This window comes from Chinchilla lanigera, unplaced genomic scaffold (assembly GCF_000276665.1).
Source record: "Chinchilla lanigera isolate Chin_1 unplaced genomic scaffold, ChiLan1.0 scaffold00014, whole genome shotgun sequence".
Lineage (NCBI taxonomy): Eukaryota > Metazoa > Chordata > Mammalia > Rodentia > Chinchillidae > Chinchilla > Chinchilla lanigera.
In genome coordinates this window covers 20,986,223-21,010,055 of record NW_004955415.1, presented here as the reverse complement: position 1 = coordinate 21,010,055, position 23,833 = coordinate 20,986,223, and the positions used below count along the sequence as shown (strand labels likewise).

The 23,833-nt window shown below is 37.7% G+C and overlaps 1 long non-coding RNA gene across 1 annotated transcript; it reads right to left on the bottom strand.

Moving 5' to 3' along the window:
* Positions 1 to 5,348: 5,348 nt before the first annotated feature.
* Positions 5,349 to 21,128, bottom strand: LOC102026857. Its single transcript, XR_260307.2, has 4 exons — positions 20,826 to 21,128; positions 7,528 to 7,643; positions 6,505 to 6,559; positions 5,349 to 5,960 (listed from the first exon to the last, which is right to left on the bottom strand). It is a non-coding gene; the product is annotated as an uncharacterized LOC102026857 (long non-coding RNA).
* Positions 21,129 to 23,833: the final 2,705 nt, after the last annotated feature.

The following is a 23,833-nucleotide window of genomic DNA, read 5'->3' as shown; positions in this document are numbered from 1 at the left end:
GGAAACAACTTACATTACATACATGTAGCCACTTCTTAAGGCTATTGCAAACTGCATGTATTGCCAACAGGTGCTAATAAAAAAAAATAAAAATAAAAAAATTCCCATGAGTGCCTGTCTGGCAATGGAATATATGTCTCCTGATATCAGGGTCCCCTTGGTGCTCAATTCAAAGTTCCAAAACAATTTGAGAATTGAGCACAATGATAGATGATTTCATGGATGATCTAAGATGACTGGGTCAGATAACAAACTCATCCCCGGGTATCTAAGCATTTTGGCATTGCCTCCTCAACACTATCACTTATAGGTTTAGGCTCGGTGGCTGAGCAATCCATGAAGACAGGAGAGGGCCAGGAATATAGCTCAGCAGCACAAGCACCTGCCTGGCAAGTGCAAGGTCCTGAGTAAATATTAAATATTAAGCAGTAAATATTAAATTCTTTATTTTAAAAAAAAGCGCTTTGCAGTTATCCCCACTTTGCTGATGCAGTAAGCTTGGCATTTGTTCATCCATGTGATCCCCTAGCAGTGAGACAGCTCACTAATCTTGGTGACATCTCTGTGAATTTTATCTCCATAAATCACTGAGCTTGTGTTTCTGAAACTAGAATGAAGCTGAATCTTACCCATGATTTCACAAATTTTTAGAGCGAGACTGGAAAGAGCCTATGATGTATAAAGTTAACTTATCTCTTTATACATCTCACAATGTATAAAGTTATCTCTATAGCAAGATAAATGAATTTCTAAATCAGAAAGGAACAGTAAGGTAATGAGCTACCTGAGAGAAAAAGACAATCAAAACTGAATCACAATAACTTAGCAGTGGGAATGAGCTCAGTGCAATCACATAATACACACTATTGTGCTCTGGCTTAGTTAGATGCAAAATTCAGGAAGCACATTCCATTAGACTAAATAAAGCTTCGATCATGTGTGAAATTTCCAACTTGAATAGGCAGCCATCCTATCACTCATCGGGTTGGATGCATTTAATGAGTGTAATTTCTTCCTCATATTTCTATGCGATTATTGTTTCATTTTTATTGCAGGAATTTGGGCCCCTTATTAAGGTTATTATTTTCTGTGAAGCCTTGGCTTAAGTAAATACAGTTCTACAAGGTATACATGCAAATATGTTTCCTTTAGATTGTCAAAAGAATGGGGCAATCTGATTGCTTAACTATGAGATTAGAAGAAAGGAAAAGTGAAAAAAAGAGAAAAAACACTACTGAGTGCTAAGCCAGTGTAACTTGAAGTGTATAAAAATCATTTTGGGGAAATTGTAAACTGTGAATTTCTCTGTTTCAGAGAGATTTTGATTCACTGGATACATGACAGGAGTAGGAAAAATGCATTTTAAGGAAGTGTCATAATTTTTCATTTTGATTTAGATAAATATTAAATCTTTCCTTTTTATTTATTCATTTATTTTTTGGTACCTGGAATGGAACTCAGGACCTTGCACTTGCCAGGCAGGCACTTGGGCCACTGTGCTATATCCCTGGTCCTTGTCCTTAAATTAATTAAAAGAAAAAAAAAGATAAATGATCATTTTGCTCTGTGAAAGCCATTTATCTGAAACACTGCATCTCAGAAATTATCCCTGAAATACTTTAATCCCAAGGTTCAATGGCACGTATCAAAACTGCAGAGCTCAACAGTTTTTGAAGATTTTATGACCCCAGCTTCAGTCCCAAGCAAGTGCTCATCAAGCAGGCTCAAAGTGGGCCTGTTATAACTCTACATACTCCAGCAGATTTCCCAAGATAATGATATGCTACAAACAAATAAAAAACCCTAGAAAATATCGCCCAAAATGGTGACCTAGCCCATGGGTAATTGAATGGGAGGTGGCTTACTTAGTTGTTTATAAGAGCAATAGTCTGGTTAAGTGTGTTTCTACTTCAAATTCTTTAGAATTTCTCCAGACTGTAGACCCAGAAGTAGAACCTAAGATAAAAGATTCAAGAATAAATTATTTGGGAGGTGATATTAGGATATAATGGTAGAGAACAGGGAACAGACTGGTAAGAGAAGAGAATCAATACTGGCATTTTATCAAGCAAGTTATTTCAGAAGACAAAGGCTTTGCTCTGAGGGGGAACTATGGAAACCAGCATAAAGCTTCCCTGGGGAACTGGGATATTGGTGCACTGACTACCTCAGTTGGTGTTTGATTATTCCTTCAAGAGAGTAGTAATTCCTGACAGTACAGCCTGCTACTTGTTTAGTCAGTCAGGCTTTGGGTCCAGAGCAAGGCCTAGCAGTTGAGCAGTAGTGGCCAAGGATTTGGAATCACAGGGAGGCACACAAAAAGCATCAGACAAAGGGAATAGGAGAAAGGTCTTTGAAGACAGCTACTTTGCCTGGAGTAAAGGACCAAGAACAGGAGGTCTGGATCTGCAAGAACTTCGCCTCCTTATATTTGAACTCTCTCTTCAATGGTAAAATCAGCAAGGTTAGGGGAAGAGAATGACTGGCTGTCCTAATGACTGACCTATAAGAGACGTTCAGTGATCACAGTGATCAGCTGGAGTTGGTACCAGTCCACTTGAATTTCAACTTGACACTGTTTCCGTAACTATAAAATGTAAAATTTTCGTTATCCCATGTTATGGCTGGTGTCTAGATATCTCCTCAAAATCCCATGTGGTCGTAGGTGGGGCTTTTCACAGGTGGCTGGATCTAGAGTGTGTGATTCTGGGCTATGTGTATGATGCTCTCATTAAGTGAGTGAGACTGGGATTAAGGGTATGTGATTACTAAATTAAGCCACTTACTCATTTGACATAATTCTGATTTGGATAATGGGGAGGTCCAGCCTGGGTGTGAGTTCTACCTTCCCTAAGGGAGCACAGCTTGGATAGAATGTAAGGAACAGAAAGAGGGCTGCTGCCTTTTCTTGATGCATCTTCACTACTTTGTTGCTTCGGTGCCTTCTGCCTGTCATGAACTGTTTCCTCTCTGTGATGCCCTTCTGTCAGGCCATCTTGCCTGGAAGCCAGCCAACTGTGAACAGAAACCTCTACAAACTGAGCTACAATGAACTTTTCCTGCTGTAACTTTGGGTGTCAGGTATTTTGTCTCAGCAATGAGAAAAGTAACTGAGACAGCCCCCAGAGCTGAAAATGCTTTCAGTTTCATAAAATAATCTCAAGCAGCCAAGTGTCACCAGAAATCGATTTAAAACGAGTAGAAATTCTAACACTGTATGAGGCATGACAATATTCTTTCACCTAGGATCAGACATTTATTTTCCAAAAGTAAATGATGTGATGTGCTTCTTATTATGTTGTTCATTTCTTCAAAATGTACTTAAGAAATTATGAATTTCTCACTCTAAAACTAAAAATATTTTTACTAATTGAAAATCTGACTTTATAATGTAGTGATTTAATAAGTAAGGAACATCAGAGGGAAGAAATGTCGATATGTTAACCCATTAGGAGAAATCTCACATAGTTTTATGTAGCAACTGGGGAAACAACCAAACTCATTTGTCAAACGTAGAAGGAATCTGGTGTAATTTTAAATAAATATGCTGTTTCTTCTCTCATAATGTTGAAGAAGGGCCTGCAGCTGCACAAACTATAGCTTTGGATAGAATTAAAGTCATATCCTTGTTCATGGAGGTCAAACAGTTACTTGTTCTTATGGATTTGATGCCCTAAAGTTATATGAATGGAATCATAGGCGGGTTTTGTTTTTTACTGGAAATTTGCAAGCTCATCAAATAAAGACCCAGTAGAAAGCGGCATGCCAGATTTAGACTTATTTCACTTCTTACTAGTTCTAAAGTTCCAAAGACTTCCTCTTGTATGCTCTGTGCACCTGAAGAAGCTACCTTTAACTTTGATACATACTGTATACATACCCAATGTACTGTTGTAAGGTGGTTTCATTTTGTCTTTCAATTAAATCTATTTCCACTTCTACTTTTTGCCCTCCAGCAATATGTACAGATTGTAGAAGGGATTCCTGGTTATAATCATGTCTAGGAATGTTTTCCAAAGTAACTTGGTTTAAGGCTACCAGCTTGGTAAAGGACAATTAATATCAAAAGTTATTCTAAATTGCATGTCAATTTCTAGAAATGTGCTTATGTTGTGGTCTCTATTTTATCTAAGGGACTCTTTGCTGACAACAGAAACTACTGTTAAAAACACAGTTTCTAAGAAAAAAAGAATTTGACTATAAATATTATCATTTGAATGTGGGGGTGTAATTTTGTAACTCAGACTTATTCTGCTAAGTTGGATACTTTCTATATTGTTTAATTTTTAAGACTTAAATAAAAACTGAAAAGACAAAAATAGTAGCTGTGAAACCCTCAAAATCACAACTGACTATTGAGAACTTTATTTCTCTTAATGATAAGCCACATTAGATGTATCCAGGCTAAAAGAAAGAGATGACAAGGTAAGTGGGGACAGAATGAGTTGAGAGAGATGCTTATTAAAAGACATGGTAGAAGAAAATTGTATGTATATCATCCTCACTTAAATTGCAGTCTCTGTGTCCATTTGGTTACAGAAGTGGAAGGTAACAAAGTACATACAGGGGAAGAATAAGAAAGAGAAAAGAGGAATAGAAGGTAAAACAAGAAGATAGATATTTGAGGAGATAGAAATGCTAATCACTTCAACTTGCTCATTATGTATTATTATATAGATATGTGTATCAAATTATCATACTCTATCCATATTTCAAGTAAAGGTAAAAGATTAAAAATAAGAAAAGAAAGAAGAAGGTAACAGACTGAAAGGAAAGAAAGAGAGAGAGAGAGAAAGAAAAGAAAGAAAGAAGGAAAGAAAGAAAGTAAGAAAGAAAAGAGAAAGAAAGAAAGAAAGAAAGAAAGAAAGAAAGAAAGAAAGAAAGAAAGAAAGAAAGAAAGAAAGAAAAAGAAAGAAAAGAGACAAAGGAGGTACCTTGAGAGCTCATAGTAGTAGCTATGATTCAAGAACAAGTGTTTTGCTAGTGTGTCAGTTCTTTGTTTCTAAAGGAGAATCTGACTTTAGCCACTAGCCAGTGAAACATTTCAGAATAACTGTTTTTATCTCCAGACAAAAATAATTCCATGTAAAATAATTTGTGAGAACAAATTGTCTTCCAGTTTTTTGCATTTTTTCTATACAAGATCAACTTACCAGGCCATGCCAGTCTCTGAAAGGACTCAAGGAAACTCTTCAACTAACTGGAAAAAACACTCTCCACGTGGACCAGGGTAATGACAGCTCTCTGTTCTGGGAGCTTACGTGGACCAGGAGGCAGCTGTCCCCTAACTGAGCTCAGAACTGCTGGCACCAACTGTAGGAGGCAACTGGTCTTCAAGAGGTGTTTCCCAGGAGCTTCCTGATGGCTTGAAGTGTCAGAGATCTGCTTTTGAATTAGCTCACCACATTATGTTAGATACCTGGTCATCCATGACTCTGTCTTTAAAGTTTGGAGGTAATAATCACCATAGTATCCCTAGACTTCCACTTCCTACAGAGTAGTCCTTTTGGCAATAAACCACAAATATCCTAATCTAAAATTTAAATTATTTTATTTAAGTTTCAAACATTCTATGAAACTTGGTATCCACTCATAACCATTTTTTCAGTTTTAAGACCAGGAGTCCAAGAGAAGCCATATTAAGCTGGGAGAAAAATTATACAATGAGCACATGCTAGTAACCAATACCCAAACCAAGACATGGAGTGTCATCATCACTCTAAAAGGCACTTGTGTATGTGCCTTCTGGTCCCTATGATATCCACTTGACAAGGACAGAAATTTCTGTGACTTCTTACACCATGGATTTGTTTTTCCTGCTTTCAGAGTTATTCAGATAGGGCTGTGTATTCAGTATTCTTCTGATTCGATACTTCTCTTCATCATGATGCTTGTGTAATTCACCTGTGTTGTTCTGTATTGTTGTAGTGCATACAGTCCCATCACCACAGAGTTTTCACCTGTGTGAACATGCAGCAATCAATTTTTCAATAAAACTATTGAAGGACGTAGAGTAGTCTCAGATTTTTGGCTATTGAGACTAAAGCTTCTATGAATATTGTTCTATGTTGTAAATAAATATGCATCTCTAAGGAGATATTTAATCCTAGTAGAGAATTTCTAGTTCCTAGGGAATGCATATGTTTATCTTATTCCCCAATTTTCAAAATATTTTTGTCAATTTGCATTTTACTAGCAACATGCAAGAGTTTTGGTGACTCAGTATTTTCATGAACACTTGACTTCTTTTTCATTCTTCCTTATCTGCTGGGGAAGTCATCATACTAGATATTTGACAAAGATAAAATATATGCAAGTTACATGATTGTAGGCAAAACATTTGATCCAAATATGACACAATAAAAGCATTGAAGCAGCATGCATAATTCACTTATTTACTTTTGAAATAACTACAGACATTTGAGGGACGTTTTACAACAGATGATCAACTAAGAAATGGAAATTTCAAGGGAAAACATAATTTATGCAGTTGTATTTTTTTACCTGAATGTTCTGATTATTTGTCCTCCAGAGATAAACCTGAGTGTCTTCCAAAGTCCTACACCCAAGGTGAAAGCAGTATTTTATTATTCAGTAATAATCACAATGATAACAGTAGTTATGACAATGGTTTGAATGATCAGGCTTATTGAATTCTATAGCATGCTTTCATTTATGGGTTTATTGGTCCAATTCTTACACTTGAGAGGTGAACACATTTTCTTCTCTTCAGTACATAAGGAATGGGATGGAAGTTCTGGGGAAAGAAACAACTTGCCCAGATGTTTAGAACTAATAATAGATGCAAAGGGCCAGGTCTGAACTAAGGACCTTGATTCTCTCAGCATCATGATATCTTTCTTTATCTTTGATACAATTCTCAGGTAAAGATACTTCCTATTCTTAGAGATTCTTAGGTGAACAAAGTTTTCATTTTGTTTAGTCATTGCATTAGAAAAGTATTGTGCTGCCTCCACTTCACAGATAAAGAAAGACAAGCCCTAAGGAAATCCAAGAAGTTTCTACTTTTCTATGACCAGCTTGCCAATGGGAGAACACATGAGAAACCTTAACATATTGATTAATTTCCTAAATTCTGTCTCCTAAAATAGAAGTGTTCAGGAAATAGGGAACAGATGCAGCCATACATATCAGGATGCTTTTGGTGGAATAATAATCATTGTTATAATCGTATAATTTCACATTTCCTAGTGTTTGACCTCATAATTTTTTTCAACGAATCAAAGAGAAAAAAGCTCTTATAATTCTTGCACTATATATCTTAGAGGTTTGTATATGGGCCAGTTCTATACTCAACATTCTAGGTTTCCTGGATTTAAATTAAACAAATAAATCTTTATCATTGTTCTAGTTCTTTCTTCAGCTCACATACCTTATGTACATTACGTGCATAATTATATAAAGTAATGTCGACGTAAGTCCAGGCTTCCAGAACCTGAGAGTAAAGCTATTCACCATCATTTGTAATGCAAGAATAGTAACAACAATAACAACAAATGTACCAACCTGAGGTAGTTTTAAATGGGACGTTGACTTTTCATAGTTCCTGCTGGATTTTGTCATTTTATGGTAATGCTGGTACCAAGAAAAGAGTTTATGAGCTATGTTATGTGAGTCTTTCTCTGAAAAAGAAAAGAAGAATAATACTTCCCAGTGTTTCCTGATTTTAAGGGCAAATGACAATGAAAGAAGCTGTATTATTTCATGTATTAGTCCTTCCACTGGTAATGGAAATCCCAAGGGGGAAAATCAACCTAACAAGTTAAATTAGTATAGGCAATATTTCACAGAGCCACGTCTGAAGTTAGGAACCTGCCCAATAAATATGACCAGTTAGAGGTGTTTAGATAAATGTACACTGCTCATGTACTTTGGGCCTTTACTTCACACTGGCAAATTCCTGAAACCCACCAGACAAGATCACTATGTCCACTGGATGATTAAAGGTAAAGAATGTATATGTTTTTCAAAATTATACATTTTAATTAATTGATGGTTTAAGTGTGATACTCGTAAATGTACCAAAATATTTTAATAAAGTTCTTATTGGCTGTTTCATCTCAACCCCAGGCTAGTTGAAATCAAATTAAAAGAAATCAATTTGAAAAACTTAACCATATAGAAGTTGCATTTCATTTTTAAAAGATTTATTTGTAGACTAGGATGAATTTCCTGTAAATTGAACCATTGTTTCACATTTCAGATGGGATTTGATTTGTCCAAATCTAATTTATATGCATTTTTTATTAAAAAACTAATTCATTTTTTCAGGGTCTTAGAAGAAATAAATTAACTTATATTTAACTGAAGTCATAAAAAATAAAGCTCCAAGGAATTGCAAATGCAATAGAACTTGTTCCTAATCCCCCAAATATGTCCAGAGAAGGAGACCAAAGTGGATTTCAATTTTAGTCAATTGTCTTTATAAGCAACATAACTCAATATGGATTGAGAGAATTGTTCTTGTTGTTTGGGTCTTGAATAATACATCCCTTATTATCTATCAATGTGCTGCATATCTGTTGAAGGCCAGACAGGATAAACAAAACTTGAATAAAGTGACAGCCTGGGCAAAGTTCCCACAAGAAGAAACTTGAGGTCTGCAGCATCTCATGACAGGGAGAGAAAGGATGACTAGTGAGGAGAAGCCTTTCCATTTGGGGCACTCTGGAGAAGTAGAATCTTTGCTTTGCTTAGACTCACTGGAGACTACCCTAGCCCCAGTGAACATAAGAACAAACTGCTCATGCTTTAGAAATGTTCCTTGGAGGGAAGTAATTTGGACTGAAAAGAAGTCACACATGATATCTGGTCACTTGATCCTGTGTGCATCAAAGCTTATCAGTTAAATAAAGTACATAAAATGTATAGACTATGTTTTTTCCACTGTGTTTTTATTTCCTTGTGGGAGGAGGCAAGGGAGAATAAACAATAAGAAAGCAGAAATTCTGTTGCACAAAAAGATAATCCAAGCAATGCAAGTGAAAAAAAACCAGGTTACCATCTGTCTTAATTACTTTTCTCATTGCTGAGACAAAGTACCCAACACCCAAAGTTAAAGGAGGAAAAGTTTATTTAGCTTGCAGTCTGTGGAGGTTTCATTCTATTATCAGCTAGCTCCAAGGCAGGGTGGCATTGCAGAGGAGAAACAGTTCATGGCAGGCAGAAGGTAGCAAAACAACAAGGAAGGGACAAGACAAGCCACTTTCTGCCCTTATATTGTATCCTACTGAGATGAGGGCAGTACCAAACCAATCAGCGGCCTGATTTCATAATCACACACTTCTGATTCCAGCATCACACAGTCTAGATTCAGTCATCTTTGAAAAAGCCCCTCCTATAACTACGTGAGGCTTTGGGAGAATATCTAGACTCAAACCATAACAACAGCTAAAGCAAATGTTAAGCATATCCAAAGTAGTAACAAGACATATTCTAGCAGTAGAAAATATAGAGTGTTTGGGACTTGGATTTACTTCTGTGAAATGATACTCTTGTAAGAAAAAGCCAGAAGACAGTCATGAGAGAATTACTATGGACAAAAGGAAATGGATAATAACAGGCTAGAAAACTCAGGACAGAGAAGTTTAATGGTTAATTTCAGGAACTAGCAGGCTTATAAAAGAGAATTTATGAGATATTGCAAAGAGAAGGAAATTGTGTAGCATCCAATCATTGGGGGGGAAAAGGCATAAATCTCCTTCTCTTCACTTCTTTGTTTAAATATTACTTTTTCAAAATTGTGTAGAATGACCTCCCAAAAAAGATTACAACTCAACCACCTATGTTCCTTATCCCCTTGTCCTGCTATTATTTCACCCATACACACCTTCTAATTAGTTATGCTACCTAGCTCCATTTTTACTTAATCTTAGGAAAACTTAGTTTTAATCTATAGAATTTTTATTTCCTTTATTGAATGACACTATTCCCCTGACTGCAGCATAAGTCTACTGATGGCAGACAAATACTTATTCAACAGTGTACCCCAAACATCTAGAGCTGTCCTTGGGAAGCAGCAGGCTCTTGAGACACATTTTCTGAATGCACAAAAAAGTATGAAATACAACGTTTAAAACATGAAGTTCACATGCTGAAACTGAATTGCAATTTCCCACCATAAAGGTAGGTGTATCAGTGTTGATGCATAAAGGAAAAGGGCCAAATAATACCTCTTAAAATCAACCTATTTTGTAGGAAATTGGCAAACATTAAAGGAAGAACAACTGGAAAAATCCACTAAGCCTTATTGTATGAGAACTGTGAGTGTCTGCCATGACAACCACAGGTCAGATGTAGGAATTTGCCCTTGTGGTAGGTTAACTAAATGAAATAGAATTCCTATATTCCTCAGATACAGTGAATTTGAGCAAACAGCCTGTGACATAGTCCCATCAAATTGATGAGACAGCTTAATAGCATCGAATACCACAACAAATGTTACCAGTCAATAGAGCACAAATGCAATGACATTTGATCTTGGAAAAATTTAACTTTAATCTACTGAGCTCTTGCCTTAGGTGCCTTGAATTTTGCAAGACTACTAGTGTAAATATGTGTTTCACATTTTCAATTATACCACTTCTCAGCCATCAACAACCAACAGATTAATATATCAAACAAAGATGTCACTGCATGTTCTCTCTGAGCTAGCATGGATGATTTAGATGAATTCTTTGTCTCTAGGAGCTCAGGGTAGATGGTGTCAGTGCCCCATCCACATCTGCTCAACACTCACAGTCCCTGTGTAATCTAAAATTATCTTAGTAAAAGTGTCTACATCTTTCCTCAAACACATTCTCTACTGGGGAAAACATGCTTGGTCCTACATACTGGAAGTGTCAGGGCACCTGGGCCCCCAGATGACACCTCATTAATAATGGACAAGAACTAGAGGGTATAAATGATCTTTTTGTCACCCTTCAGGTGGCACAATTCTGAGGTATGAATTTCATGGTCTCCTAGAGATCCTCGGAAATTATGCTCTAGTCATTGACAGAATAATGTACCTCAAATTGCCTGCCTCCCTTCTTTTCTCTGTCTCACTACCCTATTACTCTGTCAGTCCTTCCTGGAATCACTTTTTATACTCAAATCATCAATATGGGGTCTTCTAGATTTTTAACTGGTTTATGAAGATAAGACAACCTATCTAATTACATGTAAAGCTGTGTGGCAAGAACCGTATGCTCTAAAAGAATTTGACAAAGTTGATTGTGTCAATATGATTGGATTGGAGCTGCCCTTGGGATTGGTTGAGCACACTTCTGGGTGTGTCTATTTGGGTCATGGAGGCCTGCCTCTGGGTACTGTATCTGGCCCCTCACCTCTTCTTCTCTGACACTAATCACTTGCTTTTCTTCCCAGCTGCCATGAATTAGACAGCCTTCATCCTCTCCTCCCTTCTACCACAGGGCTGCCTTGAAATTGACCATGGACTGAACCCTCTGAAAATATGACCCAAATCAAACATTTCCACTTGGGCTATTGTGTCCAGCAACGGGAAAGTTGACTAATAAAAGACAAAAGAGAATAAAAGGCTACATGTGACAGACATGCATGTACTTTGGAAAGGATGAGGTAGTTCTGCCAAATTCTGAATGATGTGATGGGTTTTTAGCCGCGTATAAGAGCTGGATTTTCAGCTGGAAAAAGGCATAGTGCATTCACAGAATTAAGGAGAGAGAAAGTTGTTTGCAGGAAAAATGTGATAAAAATTAGCCAGACACTTACTGGCAAGTAGATGGTGTCATCATAAAGTACCTTCTGTTATTTCCTGTGGAGCCAACCATATGTTTAGAGTTTAAAAAGAAATAATCTCTGTATTCCCAACACTGTGATAAAAACCTCTAAGAATCACAAATTTATAAATTTGCATATTATAGGTGCTATGATGATTCCTACCAGGGTTTTTTTAATTGGCCAATGCCCATACACACACACACACACACACACACACACACACACACACACACACACAGGATCCTATTGGTTACAAATGCCTCTCTGTTCTATATCTCTGATGAACTATCATCTGCTAAATGGAAGCTTCCTCCCTGGGACATTGCTCACTGCCAGCCTACTAGCTACTGATGCCTCACTTACATAAATGAAAAAAGGTTTAAAACGTTGTACTGCCAACCTCTTGGCTGGTATAATTTATATTTCAGGCAAAGGAATAATTTGAGGAGCTTCTTCCACTGCCTTGCCTCACTTCTCTCAATCCACTTTCTAATGAAAACACATCCCCAGTAAGCCACATGCACCTAGCCTCAGGTTCTGCTTCCAGAAAAGCTGATAAAGAAACTGTTCCTTGTATTCTCATGGGACCAGGTTTCTTCAAAAGCCCCCAGAAAAGACATTGCTGCTCACTTGGTTCTTCTCAAACCTCCAGTGTCTCTCCAGAGAGAAAAAAATAAAGGTTCTCCACTTTCCTCAAGAGACCCATCTATTTCCCTACAGACTTTGTGAGGATTTTACACTAATCCAAGCAGAATGCACTACCTGACGTGTTCCTACCCAGTTAAGGGACAGCAGGTCATTAACTAATAAGGTGGACGTGACCTCTGGCAGAAACAAATCTCCAATAATAGCAGTGCAAAGTCATCTGAACTGCCTTTTGGGCCAAAGTGCCCCACCTAATTGCAGTGGAAATAATGAGCAGGTGACTCTGAGAGGCCTAAAAATGGATCCTTCAGGAAGGACTGAGAAGAAAAGAACCATAACACTGTTTATATACCAAATCTCACAATCAGTCGCAGGGATTGATGTCTGGGAGGCCCTTGTTCTAGGATCTAAGTGCATCGTCTGTACCCTCAGTTAAACTCAAAACAAAGCAAAGAAAAGCAAAGGCCCACCATGCCTAATATTCCCCAGATGGCTTTACATGGAACTGCAGCAGAACATGGTGGTTTTTTTTTTCTCGCCTGCTTTTTCTTCCTTTAAAGGAACATTCTTCTTCAAACTCATTGTGACACTGGAACTCCTATGGGTACTACCTAGTATAATGGGGATCTTGCTCCTTTTGCCACTATGTGACTAGTGTTCAATGGACAAAAACATACTTCAATATTAGCCTAAACTGAATTACACAGGAAGTGTGTCTGTAGCTCAGGTATACAAATAAGATTCCTTGATATATTTAAGCCAAGAAGCAATAGTTTGGCCCTTAAAAGCTGGAATAGATCTAAGACCCCAAGCCCAAGCTATAGTTAGTTATATAGAAACACTCAAGCAGTGTTGCCTACCTCATGACCCAACAGTTCCACTCTAAGGGAAGCACCCAAAAGAAACGACAAGAGACATGGATCAGAGCGTTCTTAGCAGCATTATTCACAAGAGCCCTACACTGGAAACTACTTCAATGCTTATTAACATTAAATTGTGTATACACACAATGAATTATTGTACAGAGCTAAGAATGAACAATCTCCACTACATATTACCATATGAATGAATTTCCAAACATAATGTTGATAGAAGGCAGACATAAGTAGGCCAAAGTTTGCAGCATTACAAGTCAGAAGAGTGGTTTACCCACTAGGAGATGAGACAGGCAGAACCAGGGCCACACTTGGGACACTATAATGTTCTCTATTGATGTAGATGCTTGTTACAAGGATTTGTCCCCTTTGAAGGATCACCAAACTATTGGCAAAATGTTTATGACCCTCAACAGGTTATTCTTTTAAAAAAAGAATGAGCTTGTTCAATGGAAAATGACTATTGGAGTCATTCCAATTTATCTTTCTTCCATGAATGTTGACAATCAAATGCTGAGTAATTAAACTAAGCATGAGTGTTAACTGGGGGGCTCTGGTAGATTACTTTGGAAAGCAATGGTTAACCAACACGAATCAAATTGAGTCATGAGGCTGGGGATATAGCTCAGTGGCACATGTGCCTGCCTGGCAAGCGCAAGGTCCTGAGTTTGATTGCTGGTAACACACACACACACACACACACACACACACACACGCAAAATTGATTCATGAGATTCAAGTGAAAATATAACAGCAGAATTTTTGTTCTGATACCTTTCCCTATACCCAAGGAGAAAATTACCTTGTTAGGCATTTTTGAATTACAAAGAAATTATACAAATCATATTAGTCACAATATTTCAAATTGCAAGTGGACTTGGAGAATAATTAATACAAGCTATGCATTTGCAGATAAGAAAACTGAACTCTGAAGGTTAAATAATTGGCCCAAGGTCGCATATGTGGTTAGTAGCAGCTCTGGGAGGAGGTCCAAGGTCTTGATCCATTTTTCTGTAGACCACACAGCCTCCTTGTTTTCCAGACCTTGTGAGAAAGTCCGTGAATACATTAGTCTGTTACAGAATTTTAAAGATCAACTCATTTACTGCCTGTTGGTCCGACATATAGGATATGAACTGGCTCAAATCCGTGCACTCCAATCTGTCAACAATCAACAAGTAGACTGCTGGCATTTCTGTTTCCACTTAATGGTTGTTTTTAATTAATGCATTGTTTCTGTACTCACTGAAATCCTTTAGCTTACGAGAACAGGCTTAAATTCAAGAAGTATTCTCAGGAACTGAGACAATTGAGGCCCCCAGGGTCACTTTTTAAAAAGCAATAACTCTTTGAGAGAATCATGAAGTCCTTGGGACAAATCTCTCCTAATTGTCTTAGGTTTCCAATGCTATGACCTTACTTCTTTCCAGTACAATGTGGAGAAGGTTTTGAGTATCCTGATGTGGTGATTCCATCCCAGACCTCCCCAGGCAGATGTCTAGGGATAAGATCTGGGCATCTGGGTGTTTTAAAAGCCCATGAGTAATTCTGATAAGTGCCCTTGTTGAAGACAGCTGATCCATCGCATCTCTATGGCTTAGCTTTCTCAACGTCTTCCTCCAGGATCATTTAAATATGTGTATGTCTAACAAAGAAAAGCAGTAATTGGCAAATAATTGCCTCAGTGAAACCAAACTTGAATGTCCACTCTTTCCCACATTTTCATTGATGTCACACCACAAGCTAGTATACCACCCACTTGAATGGTATGGTTAGCCAATAAGCAGTTTCTGCTTCATGAGTGTTTTTTACTTCTAATAAGGCCATTAAGTTATACTTTTTTGGGCAGTCACACCAACATTTTTAAAAATCAGGCAAGCATTAAGAGGAAATAAAATCAAAGCAGATTATGTAAAAGGTCAAATAAGAGTCAAAGGGTTAGCCAGAGCTGTGGATCTAAAGTCAAAGGAGGCTAAGAGTATCAGGGAAGATTGCAAGGATGAAGAATGGATTACAAACGAACACACTTTGTTTGAATTTTGGTTGCAAAGTAAAGGCAATTCTCAATTCTGCTGTAACGTTCTACCAGGGATAATGACATGAATATTCCTGAACCCCATTGTTATAGAACAACTTGAACTCTGTAAACAAGGGCCTAAGAAATATACAGTACCAGCATTACCAAGCATCATTAATTATTTACTGATCCTCCTTAATTGATTGATTCGTGTATTTTGTATCTACTAGGATGTTATACATAATTTGATATTTTTTAAAAATATCCTATCCTAAGTAATTTATAACTAGTAATAGTATAGATGAAGAAAGAAACACCAAAACATAGTGTGAAGATGCAAGAAATTCAAGGCCAAGAACTATGGATGTCCTTCCTTACACAAGACTAATCGTGTACCTGCTGAGGATGAGTTCTGAAGGATAAGAAAAGGAAGGGTAGAGGGAGGGAGAGAGAGAAAGAGAGAGAGAGAGAGAGAGAGAGAGACAAGGAGACAGAGAGAGAGAGAGACAAGGAGACAGAGAGAGAGGGAGGGAGATCATATTTATCACCTTTATGCATAGGCCAAGGCCCCAGAGCATACAATGGAAAAAGTGCTGAAGAGTTTGTGGAACCTCAAAAGTTTAAAGTGATATGAACACAGCACATAAATCTAGAAAATCCTGTTTCTTTAGCTTAAAAGCTATCCTTTCATGCTCTCTGTCCTCTACCTTAGATACACTAATATATCACAAGTCCTATACATTTATACAAATATATATACAGAAGACAGTCCCCAACTTAGGGTAGTTTACCTTAGAGTAATTTTTCTTGGTGCAAAAACTATATGCATTAGGTAGGAACCATGCCTGAAATTTGAATTTTGACTTTTGCCCAGGCTGACTATATGCTACTCTCTCAAGAGATGAGGCAGCCACAGCTCTTAACAACAAGGTCACAGGACTAAAGAGCTGATGCCGTCTAGAATGCTGTGTGGCCAGGCTATGATGTGCAAAGGTTGGGTATATGTAAGGCATTTTTAATGTCTCTTTAACTTACAATGGGTTTACATGGGCATGCTGTCAAAGCCGAGGAGTGTCTGTACATCCCATGTTCTACTCCATGGCTAATATATATTTCTGATTGAATAAGTTTCTTCCATTTGTATCATATTGTACTTGAGGAAACTCAAGTCCATAAAGTTAAATAAAAAAAGGTAAAGTCTAGGACCACACACTATTCAGTGGCTGAGACAAATGTTAAAATGAGATCTTGGAAACTACTGTATATCTGTTTTGTTACAACAGCCCTCGTGTGAAGTCCCAAATTGTAGGAATCTTTCCAGTTTCCTGTGCAAATATCTAAAGAATGTTGAGAATAGAAGACTTATTTTAATCCTAATTTCCTAAAGTAGGTAGTGGCTGCTGGCATTATGAATACTCCATAGAGAATGATTCAGAACCAATGACTCAGTGATTTGGAATTACATTTAATAATAGCTAAATTCATCTTTAAAAGTTGAACATTTACATTAGTATGCAAATAAATATGCTCTCATAAAATTATGTTTAAGTTTTGTGAACTAAATTAAATAAGAAATTTGCCCAGATTGTAATGGAACAAACCTTGACATACCCTTAAGGTATTTAAATGAATACTGGGCTCTAAGGATTTATGGAAAACAGAAAAAGAAGAAATTAAAATACTGGCATGAACACCTTCATCATAGAGCTATAAAATGTAGAATCAACAATGTCAAATCACTCTCAAACACAAACCCTTAAGATATTAAATGCGTTTCTCTCAGACCCACAGGATCAAGGTAATGCTTTTCCAGCAATTTTGTCTGCAAAAGGAGAGAGCTGATAGTAGTCTTCAACTGTTGCTTTGAATTCTGAATGCTGAGGATTAGTTTCTTTTCCTCTAAGTTTTGAGTCTGGTGTATATAGCCCTTTAAAACCAACTATCCCCTAAAAAATTTTAAGTGGTTTATTATAAAACCACCTCTCATTGACTTGCCTGGGCTCTACCAGTATATCAACCAGCATGGCCATGCCCCCAATTAGCCTGAGTCTGAATAATTCCCATGAACAGATAGATATTTGGTGGGTGCTGTAAATGGCCCCCATTCTTTGCTCAGGCTGGGATGGAAAAGGTTGATACTCCAGGAGCTCATCAGCATTAAGGGATTATCAAATTCAGATCATCCATGAATAGAAGGAGATGAAAGGGCCAATCGGAGGGACAATCTAAGACTCTGCCTACATAGGGGTTATTAAGAATGACAAAAAGTGGAGGAGAATTTTAGACAAAGAGTGTTTATCTAGTTTATGCTTGAACATTCAGTAAGGTTTTGAGTGCCCTAAATGCTTGACACGGACCCTATGTTTGAATGTTTTTTATAAACTATGGGAGTCACTAATGCTAAATAATCATGATTGTTTCTTGAAACAGCTCTGGCAGTAGGGATGACTGAAGAAGTAAGGATAAAAGGCAGAGAACAGTGAAGAGGCCCTTTAAGAGATCTGTAGCTTTGCTATTCATGGCAGCATGGGCATCACCCAGGAGTTTGTCAGAAATACAGCATTTTAGGTCCTCTTCTAGGCCTGTTAAAGTAGAAACTCTTGTTTTAGTAAGAGTTTCAAAAGCTTAGAGGGTGAAACACAGCCAGGTATATGAAAGTGTTGCCTGTCCTCATGATGGCAATGTTAGGAACACCCCAGAAGGAAACTGTGTCTCAGTGAGCTGGGATGGGGGCCCAGAGCCCTGCAGCAGAAGCAAAGGGAAGGTGGAATTTAAACACTAGGCAGGGATAAACTCTGGAAGTAGAGGACAACTCAACCACTTTTGTTTCCAAGAACAGATGGAAAATAAGAACTTGTTTAGCAATGAAAGGGTCACAAAATGAGCAGGTGAAATCAGGTTATGGCTAGAGCTGATGTATCAGTAGAAACTCCAGAAGACAACTGATGAGGAAGGGAAATTTCCATGGAGCAGCTGCCAGAGGGGCTGTGAATAAAGCTTGACTCCTTACGGGGACAGGAGATAAGGGCTCGAGAGCAACTTTTTGCACTGACTGTCAAGTAGCTCCAATATGAGGAATAGAAAGGTAGCAATTTCATTTTCATAGTGGGAGGATGATGTATAAGTCCAAAGGACAAATTTTATGAATAGAGTGTGAGGCAATACCAGAAACGAAATCCATATTTCCGATCCACTGAGGGTAGTACCAACTTATATCAAGATAAATGCATGGAGCATAATAAATCTTGCATCACAGTAAGTAAAAGTCTAGGCTATTTTACTCAAGAAAATGTACATAGCTGATACTTGGTGAATTCGGTGTGTACTTAGTGCTATTGCCTTTAGATATACTTAAAAAGTGATTTTGAAGCAATTTCTGATAGAACACATGATTTTAAATGTTTATGAGCCCCGTGATGAACCTCATAATACCCTGTGGAGTAGGATATGCTATTATTCCCTTGTACAGATGAACAAGCTGAGGCATATAAAAGCTATTTAACTTGCAGAAGGAAAAATAATCAATGCCAACACCATAATGAGGACTTGGTGAAGTCACAGCACACAATCCACATCCCTGCTAGAATGCACCCTTACACCCTCACACCTTGATTCTGTGATCAAACCAATAGGACATTTCTAAGTTCAAATAGATACTTGGTTTTTGTTTTTAAAGAAATGTACAAGATTGTACAGTTCCTTGAAACAGTGTGTTGCTAATTTTACAAACTGCTTTTATGAGTGAAAAATTACCAAAGGGAAATATTTCTTGAAAATAGCAAGATGGCTACCTATACCAGGATAGAATCAGATCCTGTCTTAATTGGTGATAGTGCTCACAGAAGCCATTTGCATTTTCTAACATCTCGCAAACTTCATTCTGAACAGCCATGTCAGTGAGTGATCAATCTAATCTAGATCCCAGGCATTTGTTTTCAAAGGACAGTCTGTATGGAAAAGGAGAAAGTAAAGGATATAAAGAAACAAAGTCTAGGATAATGAAAACACTGTGTGACTACTAGGTGTGGTGTTTGGATCCAACCTTTCTAAACTCAGATCCATTCATTCTCCCCACTTCCTGGCTCTATATCCTTTGCAAACCACTCACCTTCTTTGCATCAGCTCTGTCATCTGTACCTTGGTGTTAGTGATTGTCCTTGCTTATAAGTATTTTTGGAGAAAACATAGTGACATAACTCACGAGGGGCACATAGTAAACACTAAAGAATACCATAATCATCGGAACAGTAATCAAGACCAATGTATAAAAATAAAATTGAAAATGGTAAGTCCTTTTACAAATTGTCTGCCAGACTGCAGCATATCTGTCTCTGTCTCCATCTCTCTCAATTGTGGGTTGAAAGATGAAGCCCAGGTTGGCAGGGGAAAAAAAAAATCACTGTTCAGTTTTCTTTAAATGAGCTCCAAAGGGCTTTTTTCCCTGGCCACTACTATTTACTCTGGCGTTCAAAATTAGCAGCAAGAACTATTAGCAAATCCCCCAAATCACATGGATAGCAATAGAATAAAAACCTTCCAAGATTCCATAGCCTGCTTAGGCCTTAAATCCAGAAGCATCCCCTGACCTCCTTTTAGCACTGACTGATGACCGTGCAGATATTTCAGCCTACAGCTCTTTGCTCACTACAGCCTGTCTGAGTTTGTTTTGCCCTAGACTATTTTTGTTCACATGGTTGTTCTCAGCCGCAGACATTCAGATGGAAACCAGAGAGATCCAAATACTCTGGAGGAACCTATAAACAAATGTAGGAAGAAGCATCCAGTCTGACCATGGCGCCCACAAAAGTTTCTGTAGACAGAGTATAAAGGGCTGGGAAGCCAGACACTACTACTTGAGAATTTGCCTAAGTGTTTCTTAGATATTTTAGATATTTCATTATATTCTACTGGTTTGGAAGGATGGACATTCAAAGCAGTCGATTGGAAAGAATTTATTAATTTGTGTGTGTGTGTGTGTGTGTGTATGTGTGTGTGTGTGTGTGTATTCAAAAATTTTCCTTTTAGAGGCCTATAAAAGCTAGGTGCCTGCCATTTTGTGTTTACAAATTGGGCCTTATTTCATTGTTTTAAATTAAAGGTTAAGCAAAAAAAAAAAGTCCTTAGGTTAACAAATTTACAGAAAAACAACAGCGTAAAGTAAGACTTTTTTAATTAAGAAAAGAAAGTGGTTGTATAAAGACTCTAAACACTGTCTGAATGATATATGTTTGAGGATCAGTTAGTACCCACAACCTCAGCTTGTAAATATCCAAACACCATTAACAGAAACAGAACTCTTAGCAATTTTGTAGATCTCAGAAACATGAAAGTAGACATGGTACAGGGCAATTTAAACTATTATTTCTCCCAGGGTGTTGGATTTTTCTTCTCTCCTTCCCACTCCATTCTGCATTGGTCCAAGATCAGAAAAATAAAAAAAATAATACAAGATAAGGAAAGGAGAGAACCCAAAACAGAAGGGTGAGCTGGTGGAGTCCTCTAAGCAGAACATGGGCTGAACTTACCAGTTGCTTCCTTCTGCACAGTGCTGGGTCATTTGAACTCATCCGCTTGTGGTCACCTTGGAAGGTTTCCAATCAGAAGCCCTCCAACTTTTGCATCTAGACAGACACACACAGTGCGACATGGAGCTCTTCTGTCCCCACTGAAGGAAAAAGTTGAGCCACTGAATCTAAACAAATACAAACAAACTTCAAAATCCCATGCAGTAGCAGTAAGAAAACTAGAAGAAACCCTTGCTCTCACAAATCACCAAATCTGTGTCTATTAGCTGCATCTTCTCAGACGACCTACAAGACGACGTGCCTCCTGACAAAACAAAATCAGGTTATAGAACATTTTCACCTTTTCGCCTTCCAACAAATTGCTTATTTTCCCATGTGAACAATAACCTTATTGTTTGCACTAAAGCACAGTACATGACTAGTCATGTTAGGAAGTGAATGAATTGTTGTGCTGTCAACATGATTTTTTTCCCACATACCTATTATATCTAGGAATTCCTTCCAAAGTTAGAAACTTGGAAGAAAATGCATAGTGCTTTTATCTGCTCCCACTATCCAGAGTTTTAGTGACATTTAGGCCAGGGTTGCCTAACAATGTGAAATAATAATAATGATAATGATAATGATAATAATATAATGATGATGATGTCACCAGATTTTGACAACATCTCAACAGTAGATATATATTGTGGAGAAGTCTGGTGAGAATTTTGATCCATCAAATTTTGCATGTAAGTTTGGTTCACAGCAACCTAAAAGGCTCAGTTTACTGGTTAGTGCAAAAGGAGGTGAAGATATAAAAGGTTTAGGCCTGATATAAAACACTCTTGATCATTCTCTTCCCCCTCTGTCGCACAGCACTTAGAAACTCAGGCATCTACTGACAAAGAAACAAAAGTATCAGATATCCAGCTAGATCGGGTCTGGACAGTCCTAATGTTTAGTTAATCTGCTAAAACCAAACAAATCAGACATTTTCATTGTAAATCGGGAAAAAATAATTCTGGTTGATAATGTCTAACATAGGAACTGAGGTGATTCCACATTCTTCCAAGCATGGCACAGACAAAAAAGCAGTCATGGCCACTTACTCTGCTGCTTTGCCCAGTGATGGCCATAAAGAGTACACCCGACAATCTGAAGAACTGGCACAGGTGGTGGGGTGTAGGAGACTCCATGCAACATCTAATTCTAGCTGCAGCCAAGGCTGAATCTGCACCAATGAACACTGAAACACCCCACATGCACAAGTCAAGCTCCCCACAAAATTCTTACCAATCAGATCAGCCAGACATTAGCAGGTACACGTCATGTTTACCTGCTCTTTATCCTATATTCCTACTTGTCTCTATTTACTTCACATTTCCAAGCAATGACGCAGTGTACAACAACAAATTTTACCCTCAGGTCCTTGGTATGCTCAGGATTCTAGGGCCAGATCAGATTTATGTTGAGACTGCCACATACATGCATAAGAATGCTGTCTTGAACTCTTGCCGATATCTAAACATGAATAATGAACGTGTAATAAATGATTCTTAGAGGTAAATAAAATTTTTCATTCTTATTATTTCTTCTCCTAGATGAGAGACAGGAATGCATCAGAACTAGATGCTTGTGTCCACCTCACACTCCCATCCATCCAGCAGGCTAGCCACAGCATGTTCTCGGGGCCAAGGCAGAGGAGCGCCAAAGGAAGAGGAACACACAAGCACAGGTGGTTTCAAGCCTCTGTGTGTCCTCTCTGCTAGCATCTTATTGCCCAACACTAGTTATATGGCCACAGTTAGCATCAAGGGGCAGGGAAGTGGACCCCATCCCCTTCTATGCCAATAGATGTGGGAACAAGGAAGGAAAAGACCTGAGATCTTTATGCTCTGACTCCACCATTGTCATAGAAGCAGATAGCCATAGATGATTTTACAGAGACCCAGAGATAGTTTATGCGCAAGATGAAACCAAAATCCAGGTCTGTGGGCTTATAGTTTGTTCTTTCTTAAAGAAATGGTACCCATTGCTTTTATTTGACAGAAATGCAACCAAAGGACCATAAAGTCAACACTTCAGTATTATCAAATATAATCCTTACTCTCTAAAACAGTGCCTAAACATACTGTACCTACAAAATATATTTGAGCAGCTTCAAATCAAAAACAAAAAATGATATTCTCTGCTCAGAGTCCTAGGAATTATGATTCTATTCTCTTTTTTTTTTGGTACCGGAAATTGAACTCAGGACCTTCTGCTTGCCAGGCAGGCACTTGTGCCACTGAGCTATATCCCTGGCTCTAGGATCCTGTTCTCTTATAGATCATAATTCAAGCCAGGCAAGCATTGAATAAAGAGAAGCAAAAACTGTGATGTCCTGGAAAGTTTATAGTCTACTTATACCTACCAGATTTAGCAGATAAAATTACAGTATTCCACTTAAGTCTGAATTTCATAATTAAAAACTGATTTTTAGGATTTTGTAGCTTTTTAGCCTTTCTGCAGATACCTATATACTAAAACATTTTCACCTGAAATTCGAATTTAACTGAGTTTCTTTCGTTTTATCTGGAGACTCTATGAATCTACTAGATTTAGGATACATTAAACCATACTTAAGAACAAGTAAACTGTATAGACATATATAAAATAATAATACTTTGATCTTAAAGTATTTTTGGAGAATTAGTATAAATATTCAGAATGAAGATATTAATCTCATAGTGAAGATTATTGTGCATTGTATATTAATTGGCATCATCCAAAATAAAATTGTCCACAAAATTATCTAAATAAAAAATATAATAGGATTTTATATTTCAGATAGGGTTTGAGAGAGTAGAAATCAAAGCTTACAAATATCAATGCAGTTACTAAGGTTCTGCAACTGTCATGTGTGTTTCATGGGCTAGAAAGTAAAGATATAGAGCTGGAGTCTATGTAGAAGCCACTGTCCCACAAAGTAGATGTGGTAAAGGATATGGAGTCAGGTACCCCAACCATTTCTTCCCTGTCTCCTT